At 40.5% G+C, this 14,337-nt stretch overlaps 1 protein-coding gene across 1 annotated transcript in view; it reads right to left on the minus strand.

The window, feature by feature from the left end:
• Nucleotides 1–14,337, minus strand: part of rps2 (ribosomal protein S2) — a 338,696-nt gene that overhangs the window by 258,328 nt on the left and 66,031 nt on the right. The gene's annotated exons all lie outside the window — the stretch shown is intronic.

A 14,337-nucleotide genomic window follows, 5' to 3' on the forward strand; every position in this document is an offset into this window, starting at 1 on the left:
GCTTTTGTCACTACTTCGAATAGACTCAATCAATGCAGAACCATATTTGAAAGAACATAGATGTAACGTTACGACCAGCTAAATGAGGGAGGTCACTGTTCACACTTCAATCATTCAGATTTTGCCACAAATTTCTTCTCCTTATTGTTTTTAACTGTTTTCTAAAATAATATTTTGCTTTATGTTTGATGAGGCGATACGTTTTAAAAATATTTTTTATTAAACTATAATAAGAGAAATAGCTTGATGAATTCTTCTGAATATCTTTCCTACCAGCCAACTGATCAATAATCTGACAGTCACAGTGTGTGTTGGTATGCGTGCACGTGTGATTATCTAAGTGTGTGCTGGTTAGATAGATATGATGTTATATTAGGGATAGGCAGAAATGGCATGAATTGGGATACATATATCAATGTCTGCGGTTCAGTAGGGTGCAATAACATACAGTCTGTAGGCAGCCTTATCAAAGTGTCATGCTAATTAAACAGATACCATGGAAGAGCACAGAGGCTGTGGAGGGAGTGGAACAATGGAAGTGAAAGGAGGAAGACACATTACAGTGTAGTATTAACAGAAAATCTTTTCCCAGAAAGCCATCTGGCAAAGGCTCTTTACTGAAACCTCATCCAGCCTGACTTCAATAGCTCTGTGGTGGTTTTATTGGTTTTGGTTTTATGGCGACGATGGTGGGCTAACCAGCGCAGCGGCTGTTGGCAAAGTCAGGAAACTAATCTATTCATCAATTAGTGATTAAGATTGTTTGGTAAAGTAAAAACATCAAATAAAGAAAGGGAAAATCACAGTGATCCATTCATCATTTTCTGAAACATAATAAAAACAAATAATTCAATAGGTTGTGTTAGTGTAGGCATATCAACTCATGCTGTGCCAAGAGTTTCTTTCAAGTTGATGAAAGGAAAACGTGGCTGTAAGACATCAAGACACATCAATAAAGAAATCTTCTGTGAAATCCATGTTGAAATTCTTAGATATATTAGCTCCAATAGTCTGTTGGTTCTGTATTATTTAAAGTAAATGAAAATATGTCAAAAGCTAAACCACAAAAGAAACACAAAAAAGAAGAGTTAAAGTTTCTTAGTGAAATTTTACCTGAAATTTCTTTCATGTTTGACAAACACTTGATCCTTTAAGAAGAACTGATCCACTACAGAAAGTCTGGTCACAAGTCGCACTATTTGCCTTCATCATATTACACTCTACAGACATTCTGGCTCAGAACAAAGAATGGGGGGGCTGGTGGGACAATTCCCAGTTCACATTTTTAAAGCAAAGCAATCAATAGATTCATATGAGAATGTGTGTAAGTTGTTCAGATGTAAGACATATACAAGCCTTGTGCCATCTCTGAGGGACTTCCTCTTGAGAAGTTTGAAATGGAAAAGAGAAATTGGAGAATTTATCTCACTTTGCCATGTCATTTCCTGAACATTCACCTTGGACACGGAGCCACTGACCACAGCTTTGAAATTATGTTGTCAGATCCTGAGGGGCAGACAACAGCCCCCCCCCCCACCTGTATATTCTCCGTTTCACAAAGATGAAAAACCTCCGGAGGGCAGTTAATCCAAGACCCGAGTGATATCCCCCCCGACCTTGTGCCGCCGCAAAATGCCCATGAGACCTGCATTGTTAGCATGCGTCACAGAGACAGTCACCGACGACACAGACCCCACGACAACGGGCAAAGTAAACAGCACTTCTACCTGGACTAATGAGGCATGACAAGCCATTGATCTGAGGCTTAGCAAAACATCAATATTAGCTCATAGTGGAGATGGAGCACAAGTGACACGGGTCTTGATTTTTTTTAAGCCAATCAGTGGGGGAATTTATCATTTTGGCCTTTGATATGAGGAGGCAGTTCTGGGGCCAACTTGAAACACTGCTGCCGCTAAACGATGAGCTCTAGTGGCGACGTGACAGATTCGATTGTCCAGCCATGCAGACTGGACAGGGCTCATCAGGCTGCCGGGTGTTTGCGAGTGTTTGTCCGTCCTGCGTGTGTGTGTGCGTGTGTGGGTGTATGCGTTTGTCTTTGCAAAGAAATAACAAGGTGTTTAAAGCGATAAGACTGTCAGTTTTGATGACAGCCATCTGCAGATATTCTGTCTTCCAAAATTAAACATGTTCCGATATTTAGAGTGACAGCTGTAGAGAATAAGAGGGGACTATTGATTCCTGTCAAGGCATACTGGGATCGGTTTAAGTCCATTTTAGAAGGATTAAAGATCAGAAAGCATCATTTCGATCAGATTCTGGTCCCTTGCCTCCCGTCTGGTCATGAAAACACCTGCATTGACCTGTGTCAAAATAATGTCAAACACTTCAGCTTTCCTATCCTTCCACTCTCTTTGTCTCTTTGTTTTTCTGGCTAGAATTTGAAAGTAAATTCCTAACAGAAATACAGAGAACGCGAGGGAGAGGAAGCAGAAGAAAAAGCAGATATTAAAGGAGCAGAAATGAAGTGAGGCTGCTGCAAACATACCATATTTTACATATTGTACGTCATGAGGCATTCTTCTGTGTGTCTCAGTTTGTGCTACTGTTTGTTTCCTCTTTATTATAGTCCCTTCAATTTCTCTTTCTACATTTTTATCTGGTTCTGTAGCAGTGCTGTAAAGTTGTTAAATAGAGAATAACAAAAAAAAAAAAAAAAATTGCTGCCTTTTTCTTACCTCTTCAAGAAGCTGGAGTGCAGAGCTTCTGTGGAACAGTCTGTCTTTCATTTAGTCTGAAAAAACCTGCTGACGTCTTCGATAAGAATTTGCAAAGTTGAGTCAACATCATGGGTCCTTAAAGACAGGGAGCTACTCCGGGTATTTTGTCAAAGAACTGTCAAGAATACATATTTTGTTTTAAGGAAAATTGGTTCTTATAAAGCTATCAAGCATTCATGTCTGGGCATATTTGTGAATGTTGACGTGTAAGAGTCATGGCATTGTTCCCTTTGGCTGAAATGGGGTTCAGCAGTCACAAGTTACAAGTTTACAATCACAACACAAAGTTTGGTTGTGAGCTCTGGGTCAGAACAAGGTCAAGCATCCTTGGAGCGATGCTTGAAAAGGACAACTCCTCTGGCATAATGCCTGTGATGTGTTTAACAGCATTACGGTGCAGAAAAGTTGGCGGCTGAAACTTCATTACCCCTCCATTTTTCCAAAATATGCTAAGAGGTGCAGCAGCAGCTCAGTGAGCATGCATTAAAGAGCTCTACTGTGGTTACATCAGTATGTACACACATATATGTGCACAGTTAACATTAATGTTATATTAGCAGGCAAAGTAATATTTAAATGGTTAACTTGCAGTAGGCATACTATATGAAAGCTCTAATCCCCAGAGGTTACTTTTTATCTTGCAATTCCTCCTCTCTCTCTATTCCCTTCCCTTAATCTCCTCTCCTCCTTATCTGTCTATTACCTAAATGAAGTAGAGACGACTGGATTTCCTCTATGCAACTCTTGGATGGTGAATGCACTTTGACTTTGAATACAAATGCCACCTTTCATGAATGCCTCTGCAAGGGATTATAATGAGGCATTTTTTACATTCAACCTGCTAAAGGTCTTATGAAGTCATTGCACGGAACGGGATAGCAGATTATATGAGAAGAGAAGAAGAATATATGCATGTCTTCACGAACGTAGGAAGTCTTATACAAAAAGCTTGACAGCTCTGCCTGTATTTTCTGCCACTTATTGCTCTCTTAACATGGGAAATGCGTATCACTGCTTTCAACAGAGCAACAATGGACTGAGGATTTTTTTTTCTTCTTCTTTTAAACGTTGGTTTTGCCGTCATTGAGGTTTAGGTTCATTGTGTTGTTCACACACATGGACACACACATACACATTAGCCACAAAGTAGGACAGCAGACTCTCGATTGAAAAAGGGATAATGTTTTCCAGTGTTCCTGACATGGATTACAAACGTCGCTCTATTGTGGCTCTCTGTCAATACCTGACAATCCCAGAGAGCAGGTGTCCCGTCTCTGGCATGGAGCATGGCTCGGGAATCAGGGCAGATGGTGAGAGATAGCACTGCTCTGGGTGTGTCCCATCAAAAGCAAGCTCACACCATCACCACATTTCATGTAAAGCTGAGAAATCCCTTTGAGAGCAGAAATTACAACCCAGATACAATTGAAGTCTTGTCGGAGTGTTGGAGAGCTTTGGATCTCCCTTTTTTCCATATATTGTAGGTTTGAAGTTAAGGAACTGAGATCCCTGTATTGAACTGGATTTCTGGCCAGGCTCCACTCTCTTTTACCAAGAAAAATGACTATGGGAACCCAACAGTTTTTAGCATGCGTCTGTATGCTGAAGACAGCCGTATCTCCTCAAAAAAAGACGCTGCAACTGTCATCCACTCTCTGCTGCACTGCAACCGTGAAGTGAAGTTACCTCATAACGAAAATTGGCTCAACTTTTCAGCCTGCAGCTGTTTTTTTCCAATTACTTTTCATACTACAATGTCAACCCAAGGTTCTCCTGCGTGGCAGAAGTTTGTTAGAATAAATGTGACTGAAGTAGAGTGCAACCGCTGTAAACAAAAGTTAAAATATGCATGTGGTTTAACAAGTGGATCAATCACACACGCAAGCCCCAAGTGCAGGAAGGGATTCAATAGGCCAAATAAAGAAAAGAGAGGATTTGTAACAAAAGAAAACAAGTCGCTGTCACCTTATAGTATTCCAAGTATAAATATATTGTGTGCACACTAAAGCATGTGCTCTCGTATCATTTACTAAATTTACATTTATGCCTCCTTGTATAATTAGAAATAAAACTGCATTTTTGTCGATGCTGAAGACTTCATTAGTGGATCGTCATGATTTCAGACCACTTGTTCAGTGTCAGCTGCCAATTAATCAAATTAAGACTGGGGGCATCCTGAACATGCTTTATTATCTTAATAATTAATCTGTTGTCTTTCGGCACCCAGCCCTAATGGCCTGCCTGGTGAAAATTTACACCTATAATTAAAAGCAATCCATCGTTTAACAAACCACCTATGACCTTCAAATCACTATCACAGTTAAAGAAAGCTCTTAATGTTGCCTGATTTACACAGGGGGCAAAAACTTCATCTAAATTATCCTAAAATGCTTTCACAGATGTTGGAGGGGGAATGAGAGAGAAAGACAAGGAGGAAGAGTGGGAATGAATGATCAGAAAAAGAGGCCCACTGAGAAATTAAATCACAAAAAGATGAGGATTGGAGCCATAGAGTCTCATCTGTGCCTCAGAGGAAGAGGTTGACATTCTGTGAAATACACTTGCCTGCTTTCCTGCAGAGATTTAAATGAGAGGATTGATACTTGTGTCATGTCTGTTAAATATGAAGATATATTTGAGGTTTTACAGGGGTTATGTTCCAGACCACTTCTTTTTACACTTTAATTTTTGTACAGATTAAACAAAGGTGAAAGATAATGTGTAAATTATTAAGTTGATGATGTTGTTGACATTTTTTTTTTTCCTTTTGATAGAGATGGGCTAGCTGCTTTCCCTATTTCCAGTCTTGATGCTAAGCTAAGCTAAACTAAGTGACTGCTGGCTGTAGGCCTATGCTTGAGAGTGATGTCAATCTCCTCGTCTAACTGTCCTCCAGAAAGCATATTTCCCAAAATGTTGAACCTTTGTTGTAAGAGAACAACAAAACTTGCAACATCTTCAGAGAAAACAGTGACGCAACAGGAGCAAACCAGACGTAACCACATTACAGTCCATCATGTCAGGTAGCAACTGAACCAGACAGCGACCAATGGAGCAATCAGATATTATTACCCTGGTCCTCAAACAGAGGGGTCAGAGGGAAAGTGTGAACTGCACACTTGTGCAATAACCCAGGAATTTTAATCTCACTGAGACTACTGGCTGAAATAAAGGTTGAATAAACATTATCTGCTGTCTAAATATGTCTTCCGTAGTTCACCAATGCACAAGCACACAAACGCCCACAGGAGATCAGTGAGTCAGCGATTCCAGTAGCTGATTATCCCTAACATTCCTGTGAGAAAATGCCGACTTGGCACACAGCCCAGGTTGGCGATGGTACCGACTGCGCTGATAAAATCTCTTCCAATTTACTATTTGGTTACACCAAAAACACTGTAAATGGCTGTATGTGGGAGATAGTAAATTTCTGAGCTGCCAACAAGATAAGAGGAAGAGAGACAAAGACAGAAAGACAATGAAAGAGAGAGAAACAGCATCCTGTGCTGGTTAAGGCTAACATAATTCTGCAGCTGACTTGTTATCCTGACACATCTTTGCTCTGCTACATTCTCCCCAGTCCTTATTAGTTAGCTATTTACTCAGGCTGTTAAAGCAGGGGGAATTCACTTTCATTTCAGAGAGCTTTACTGCGAGAAGACAGCTGGCTGGGAGTCCTACCCAGGGGTCTTGACTACTCGTCGAAGCATTAAACACACAAGTCTTACCACTTGATCCAGGGAATCAAAAAAAATAAAGAAGCCTGTGCTGGTTATCCCTTTTGGCTGTGCTGTGGATGTACATCATGCGGATGATAATGGAATGAGCTGCCATTAGCTGCTGAGAGAAGTTATTGTACTGCGTTAATGAGGGAACTGGAGAACAGATGAGTGAGAGTGCTCTAGCATTTCAATTATCACCTCTGGATGCGTTCTCACATATCACCTGTGTAGATGCTAAAAAAACAGTGAAAAGAAAAAAGGAACATCGCAGTTTGGTTATAAAAATCTGACTTATGACTATTGAGGCTGCACAAAGGAATAAAGAAACTAAGGCAAAAAGCGGAAGAAATGTAAAATAAGAGCAGGTTCAGGTACATATTTTACGTGGCAAAGAAGCCATCATCACCAGGCAGCATAATACAAATATGAAGACAGAGAGACCTCAGTCTTCCTCCCAGCAGAACCTGACTCTTTCCTCATTTTTCAATCCTGTCTCGACATCGTAGATAAAAAAAAAAACCAAAAAACCCAGCATGCTTTGCTCTGAAACTGTTCCATACCATACAGTTTGTGGCTCATTGTGAAGCACATCACTTCTGTGTGTTGTGAAAGTGTGTAAGCCAACAAAACTCTGGTCAGGGAATATCTCAAGTGTCAACAGCGAGAAAGTTTGGGCTGGTTAAACTCAGTGTGGCCCTCAGCTCCTAAACTGTCTCACAGCTGTTGTAATTCACACATAGGTTGGGGTTTGTGCTATATGTGTGTGTGTGTGTGTGTGTGTGTGTGTGAGAGAGTAAATGAACGTTGTCTTAGTTGCAACTCAGGCATTTCAGAGGAAGAATCTAAAAGAAATTTCTCACAAGTTTTCAATGTGCTGCACCACCACAATAAAGGAGAGAATTAAAGTTATAATCCTTAATACTTTCATGAAATTTTGATGAAATTGAATATTAATGACTTGCATTTTTCCCACAACTGCAACTCAACGCATTTACATTCAGAAATTCTCTCTGTCTATGGTAGTTTTTATCTGTAGTGGTGAAGGCAGTGCCATTTCACCACTGGAAACAGTGCATGCTAATAATACAGCCCAGTTTTGTCTGATTGATAACAGCCTCACAGTTTACTGTTCATTTACTTTACATCATGTCAGAGCTGTATTAAGTTGCTACTATTATTAAATCCAGCTGCTGCGTGTTCAAGGTGGCTTTTATTGTGGAGCAGTTACACGAAACTCAGTGCATTTGTCACTGTGGTTCACTCCTGTGTGCTGCATGAAATCAGAATTATATCTGACTGCTAGAAAGAAAGGGCCAAAATACATGTAGAACTAAAAACTGTAACACACTTTTTCTCAGCTCTCACCGACACTGTATTAGAAGATAGGTAGAGCAATGAATGCGTGGATATTTGTGGTTGTACATATGACTGAACTGTGATACTGGCAAGAAGTTGGACTGCTCTTATAATGTGAGAGAACAGAGGTCTAAAGACTGGTCCACATGCATCTGAAAAGGGGGTTTAAAGGAGCATTTTGAGAGAAAGCATTAAATGTTGTGGAAGAAAGGCTTCTTCTTCTTCCACTGATTTTGCATTGCAAATGCCATATTATATAACACAGAATATTTCAAAGAAGAATTATTAAGTTTAAATGCACCTCTGTAATGTAAAATGCTTTCCTGCACAGTTAATCAGCCTGGACCCAAGGTGCATGGTGACATTTTGCTAAGTGTTTTTCAGGGAGACTGATTTAAAAGGGTCAGCTGCAAGTGCACAAAACAAAGCTTTTTATTAAACCTATTTGTGGAGTATGTGAATGTGTAGTAATATGAGAAATTACATCAATCATATTTTTTTAATAAAAACAGATTCATTGTGGCTTCTTACAATTGCTGTAACAAATAGATTAATATATTTTCCGTGTTTCTTCTTTACTCTTTTCAATATAATGTTGTTGTTGGGGATTATAGTGATAAACATCAGTCTCATTGCAACTCTGCTTTGTCAGTGTCTGAATAAGCAATGTAAACAGCAATAAAAGCAGCAGTCACAAAAACAGGAAGGACAACGTGTTTAATAGACAGCTACATTTAAACTGCTGAGGCCTTGCTTGTCTAAATGCCTGCGTCAGTGTCTCCTTCAGTGCTGCCGTATGAGGGCTAAACATCCTGAAACAGTAAGTGAGAGTTGTGATACAAGACAGAGTGTTAAGGATTCATAACAAAATAGCAGCCAGACTCTTTACTGTTTTGATGACTGATCCAGGACAAACAGCAACCATATGCAGGCATCATGTAACCACATACAGTAAATGCAAATAAACACATTATAAACCTCAGAACCCATGACAGCAAACTAAAAACCATACGATATTTAATAGAAAGAGTGTATATGGCCCACAGCACACACTGCACCCTCAAGACAGCCCCCATTTGGACTGGGATGACTGCTGTGACTCACAGACAGCCTGCAGAGCTGGGTCAGGTTGTCCCCAGTGGTGAACCGGGGTGGGTGAGAGCCATTAGCCAGTAACTAGATCCACTCCTGAGGTGCTGGATGGTAGACAGAAGAACAAGCTACAACAGCGTAATGAGACACCTCCACCCAGCACTGACACATGGACAGACAGGCCAGAGCACATCTTGCAGGATTGCAGTACACACACAGTACTGCATAAACACACTGAGATATGACATTACAGAATTTCACCTGAACACACACTTTACAGACATACACAAAGACACACACACACACACACATCCGTACACAAATCAATTAAACTCAAATACACACAAAGAAATATTTGATTTCATCACATAAATTCAGCTCATCCAAATGTCATGATGGAGGAGGAAACTATTCACATTCCTGGATCTGCAGTTCAGACTTGGTTTACTGTGCTGTAACTCACCGGAACCACAGGTTTCTGACATTCAGTGTTGTACTGTGCATGTGGGATGAACTCTGCTCTGGCTTTTTGCTTTGGAAAAAAAAAACAAAAAACATTTCTGCATTTGCTTTGATATGGAATTGTCCCATTGTGCGTGAGCCATTAGCTTTTAAGTATTACTATGAAACCTTTTTACCTACAGCTGATACATCCACCAACCAACAATCAAATTGTAAATATAGGCAGAATAAGACTTAAGGTCAACAGCCATACTAGCGACTCTGTGAGACTGTACTTTGGCACAGTGTGCTAAATGCTAATGTCATGAAAGGTCAAATGGTCAGAAAAAGTGATTACAATTCATCGTGAGGTGAACATGAATGTATACCACATTTCATCTAGATCCATCAAAGAGCTGACTCCAGATATACTGTAGCAGACTCTTCATCTAAGAGCATGTGGGGCAAGAGATGACGGTGGAGTTCACTGACTGGAGAATATCGAGACAAAAGACTTCACCAACATTAGAGCTGATCAACAGAACCAGTCCTGTCACAGCAGGTGATGGAAGTGATAACAGGGCCAGATCCCACAAGGCAAGAAACAGAAAAAGACAGTGAGTACAGAGCTTGACACATGTCTGTGTCGACGCACACCTAAAAGACTTTGTGGCTTGCAACCCTTTGAATGACTAAACTTCTGAACATTTGCATATTATTTAGTTTCAGCAAAACGGAGTGGATCTCCACCTCCCACTCTTTCTCATTGTTTGGGTGTGCAGGCAGGAAGTGTGAGAGTTGGGAGGTGCGTAGAAGCAACTGGGAGTTGGGACTGTCATACAAGCCTGATGTTGAGTTGGCGGGTAAAGTGGTTTCATCCCATGAGTGTGAGAGTGAGAAGGGGAAAAGAGTGAGAACGCATGAAAGATTCAGTAAGAAGCAAAATTTCTGACTTATTAAAAGTTTCGATGTGCATGCACATGGGTGTGTGCATCCATTCCAAAGTAGCATGGATTTAACGTTTTGCTCAAATTGAAGCATTTACAAGATGCAAGAAGGGGTCTAATGGCATTCCTCTTCCAGGACAGATAGGCACACATGAGGTGTTTATTTGTCTACAAAGACAAAAAAAAAAGAAGAAAAGAAACAGCAGTGTGGATTTTAATTTTCAATCAGCATGAAGGATGTGGGAGTATCTCCTTGTTAACTGTTCAGTTTTCAGTGCAGCAATGATACAACATGAACTCATCAATCAACTAAATGAAACAGACTAAATGAACTGCAGAAGCTTCGCAAGCATTAGATTCTAGTCTAGATGTCCACGGAGAGAAAAGACACGTGAACTCGACCTGACTCAGAGAGTGCACTTAGCTTTAATCAAAGTAAAACTAAAACTTCAGCTAATATCTCCCCGACACTGTTCAGCCTTGTCAGGAGTCCCTGATTGAAAGCTATCTAAATGGACTAAATTGAGTGTGCGTGGGCCTGCCCCAACTGAACGCTGTCTGCACACCATCCTGTCTGACTAATTTCACATTCAGGCTCAACCCCACAGCAAGAGGTGAACTAAACTGGACCATTAAGGGAGGCCCTTTTAAGAATAGGAGGCTGCTTACTTTATCAAAAATTAATCGGACTGATGTGAACTAGCGAATTAACACTACCGTATTTTCTGGACTAAAAGGCGCACTTAAAAGCCTTTAATTTTCTCAAAAAACGACAGTGCGCCTTATAATCCGGAGCGCCTTATATATGGATTAATTCTGGTTGTGCCAACTGACCTCGAAGCGATTTTGTGTGGTACACGGCGCTCACGGCGCTCTGTCAAAATGTTTTAGTACGACTTTGGTAAACTACAAAGCCGCACCGCTTGCAGCATTACGGCTATCGTAGTCAGGAGCATCGCGGAGTAATGTTTTTTTTACGTGTTACAACTGAACAAGGTTGGGAGTTAGTGTGAATGCGCTCATTAACGTTTGAACAATGTTGAGAGTTATTGTGAACGCGTTTAATAAAGTTTGACTGACTTATCTGACTGTTTTGTTTCGCTTAATGCGCCTTATAGTTTGAAAAAAATTCGAAAATAGACCATTCATTGACAGTGCGCCTTATAATCCAATGCGCCCTATAGTGCGGAAAATATGGTACTTATCAAATCCTTTGAGAGAAAGTTTGTTTGTATCCAATTATCTCCTGCAAAAATATGTTCATTAAGAGAAGAAGAGAATGATACATAAATCAGAGAATCAAATCCAATAACTGCAATATGCAATATAAAAAAAAAAAAAAATTACACTAGATCTGATGACTCACCACAGTTATTCTGACAGTATTTATGCCCACAACTGACTTCAAAAGAGCAAGATCATTGAAAGCTCATGCCACTACACATTAACCATTAATATCTGGCAGAGGTCATTGTGTAATGAAGTGCTCAGGCCTTTTTTTTTAGTTGTCGCTTTTGAAATCTTTTCAGACTTCTCCATGTTGATTGAAAAAATTGAATCTAAATGTGCTCGTTCTCAGGAACCTTTTAAAGAACCTTCAGTTTGATATGACTGACCTGAGTGTCTGCTCCAGTTGCTTCACAAGAAAAGTCCCTTTTTAAGTGAGTTTGTAGCCATTCAGACATGTGCTTCACTCTAAACCTCAAGTCCCATTAAATTATACAGACACACATATAATTTGATGGTATAAAGGTCTGGTCAAACCAGACAATGGCACAGTGAAATTCATCTAAGTGTCTTCACCCAGACATCTATTTCTGGAGCCGTGGAGACATAGCAACAAGGCTAACTGGTGAACTGCTGTAACTGTCAAACTAACGGCTAACATGCGACCCATCTGAGAACTAGCGCTAGCACTAGTCTGTTACAGTTGCTATCATTGGTTTGGTGAGATCATTAAGCCTTGAACTCCATAGCCAGGTGCATCAAATCACGAGAAAAGGTATTTAAGATGGCCAATTGCAAGTTGTCCTTCTCTTTGACTCTCCTCTGAAGAGTGGCAACATGGGGGCCTCAGAACAACTCTCAAATGACCTGAAAACAAAGATTGTTCAACATTATGGTTTAGGGGAAGGCTACAAAAAACTACCTCAGAGATTTCAGCTGTCAGTTTCCACTGTGAGGAACATAGTGAGGAAATGAAAGACCACAGGCACAGTTCTTGTTAAGGCCAGAAGTGGCAGGCCAAGAAAAATGTCGGAGAGGCAAAGGCGAAGGATGGTGGGAATGGTCAAAGACAACCCACAGACCACCTCCAAAGACCTACAACATCATCTTGCTGCAGATGGTGTCACTGTGCATCGTTCAACAATTCAGCGCACTTTGCACAGGGAGAAGCTGTATGGGAGAGTGATGCGGAAGAAGCCTTTTCTGCACACACGCCACATACAGAGTCGCTTGAGGCATGCAAAGGCACATTTGGACAAGCCAGCTTCATTTTGGAATAAGGTCCTGTGGACTGATGAAACAAAGATTGAGTTATTTGGTCATAACAAGGGGCGTTATGCATGGCGGCAAAAGAACACAGCATTCCAAGAAAAACACTTGCTACCCACAGTAAAATTTGGTGGAGGTTGCATCATGCTGTGGGGCTGTGTGGCCAGTGCCGGTACGGGGAATCTTGTTAAAGTTGAGGGTCGCATGGATTCCACTCAATATCAGCAGATTCTTGAGAATAATGTTCAAGAGTCAGTCACAAAGTTGAAGTTACGCCGGGGCTGGATATTTCAAAAAGACAACGACCCAAAACACTGCTCAAAATCTACTCAGGCATTCATGCAGAGGAACAAGTACAATGTTCTGGAATGGCCATCCCAGTCCCCAGACCTGAATATCATTGAAAATCTGTGGGATGATTTGAAGCGCGCTGTTCATGCTCGGCAACCATCAAACCTAAGTGAACTGGAGATGTTTTGTAAGGAGGAATGGTCCAAAATACCTTCATCCAGAATCCAGACACTCATTAGAGGCTATAGGAAACGTCTAGAGGCTGTTATTTTTGCAAAAGGAGGCTTGACTAAATATTGATGTGATTTTTCTGTTGGAGTGGCCAAATTTATACACCTGTCTAATTTTGTTTTGATGCATATTGAACATTTTCTGTTAATCCAATAAACCGGATTTCACGACTGAAATAATGCTGTGTCCATCAGTTATTTGACTGATCAAAATGAAATTGCTGATCCAAGCACCCAATGATTTATAAATGAAAATAATGGAAATTGTCAGGGGTGCCTAAACTTTTTCACACCACTGTATATCTGTTCAATTCACTTCAGTTTTATTTATACAGCGCCAAAATGTAGCATACAATATCTCAAGGCACTTTACAGAATAACATCATGACCTGACAATATTATAGACACAAACCCAACAGTTCCCTCCACAAGTGAGCACTTGGTGACAGTGGAGAGAAGAATTCTTTGAAAGGAGCAGACTCAGGGTGGGAGGCTGTCTGCCTCGACTGGTGGGTTGAGAGGAGAGAAATGGGGAAGAGAGGAGAAAGAGGGGGGCAAGAGAGGAGAGAGCGACCAGAAACAGCTGTATATACTGCTGTATTCAAGCATCAGGTTGGTTGTTATAACGGTAATAATAATAGTGATACTTATTGGTGTAATAATGTCATTAATAATGACAGCAGCAATGATGGCAGCGCCAACCATTATTATGATGATTAACTGTCTGCCAACCATCTATCTTTCACGGAGCAGTTTATACTCAGACAGAGGAGGTTAAATAAAACTCTCCATTCCCGCAAAAGTCAGGACTGTGAACGCAGCCTTCTGTTGGTGAATGTTCTAATTTCTCAAGTTCAAAGTTGAACAAGAAAACTTCACATAGATGTGCTTTTCCCCCTGCAAATGAATCTACTGATTGCAACATGTTGCAATAAAGAAAATTTTGCCCATTTAAGTGATGTTGTGACCATTAAAAAGGGGAATTGTATGATATCTTGTTCATTACTTAACTGTTTCAGCT

Source organism: Trachinotus anak, unplaced genomic scaffold (genome assembly GCF_046630095.1).
Source record: "Trachinotus anak isolate AG129_WGS33_773 ecotype Australia unplaced genomic scaffold, CSIRO_AGI_Tana_v1 ptg000003l, whole genome shotgun sequence".
Classification (NCBI taxonomy): Eukaryota; Metazoa; Chordata; class Actinopteri; order Carangiformes; family Carangidae; genus Trachinotus; species Trachinotus anak.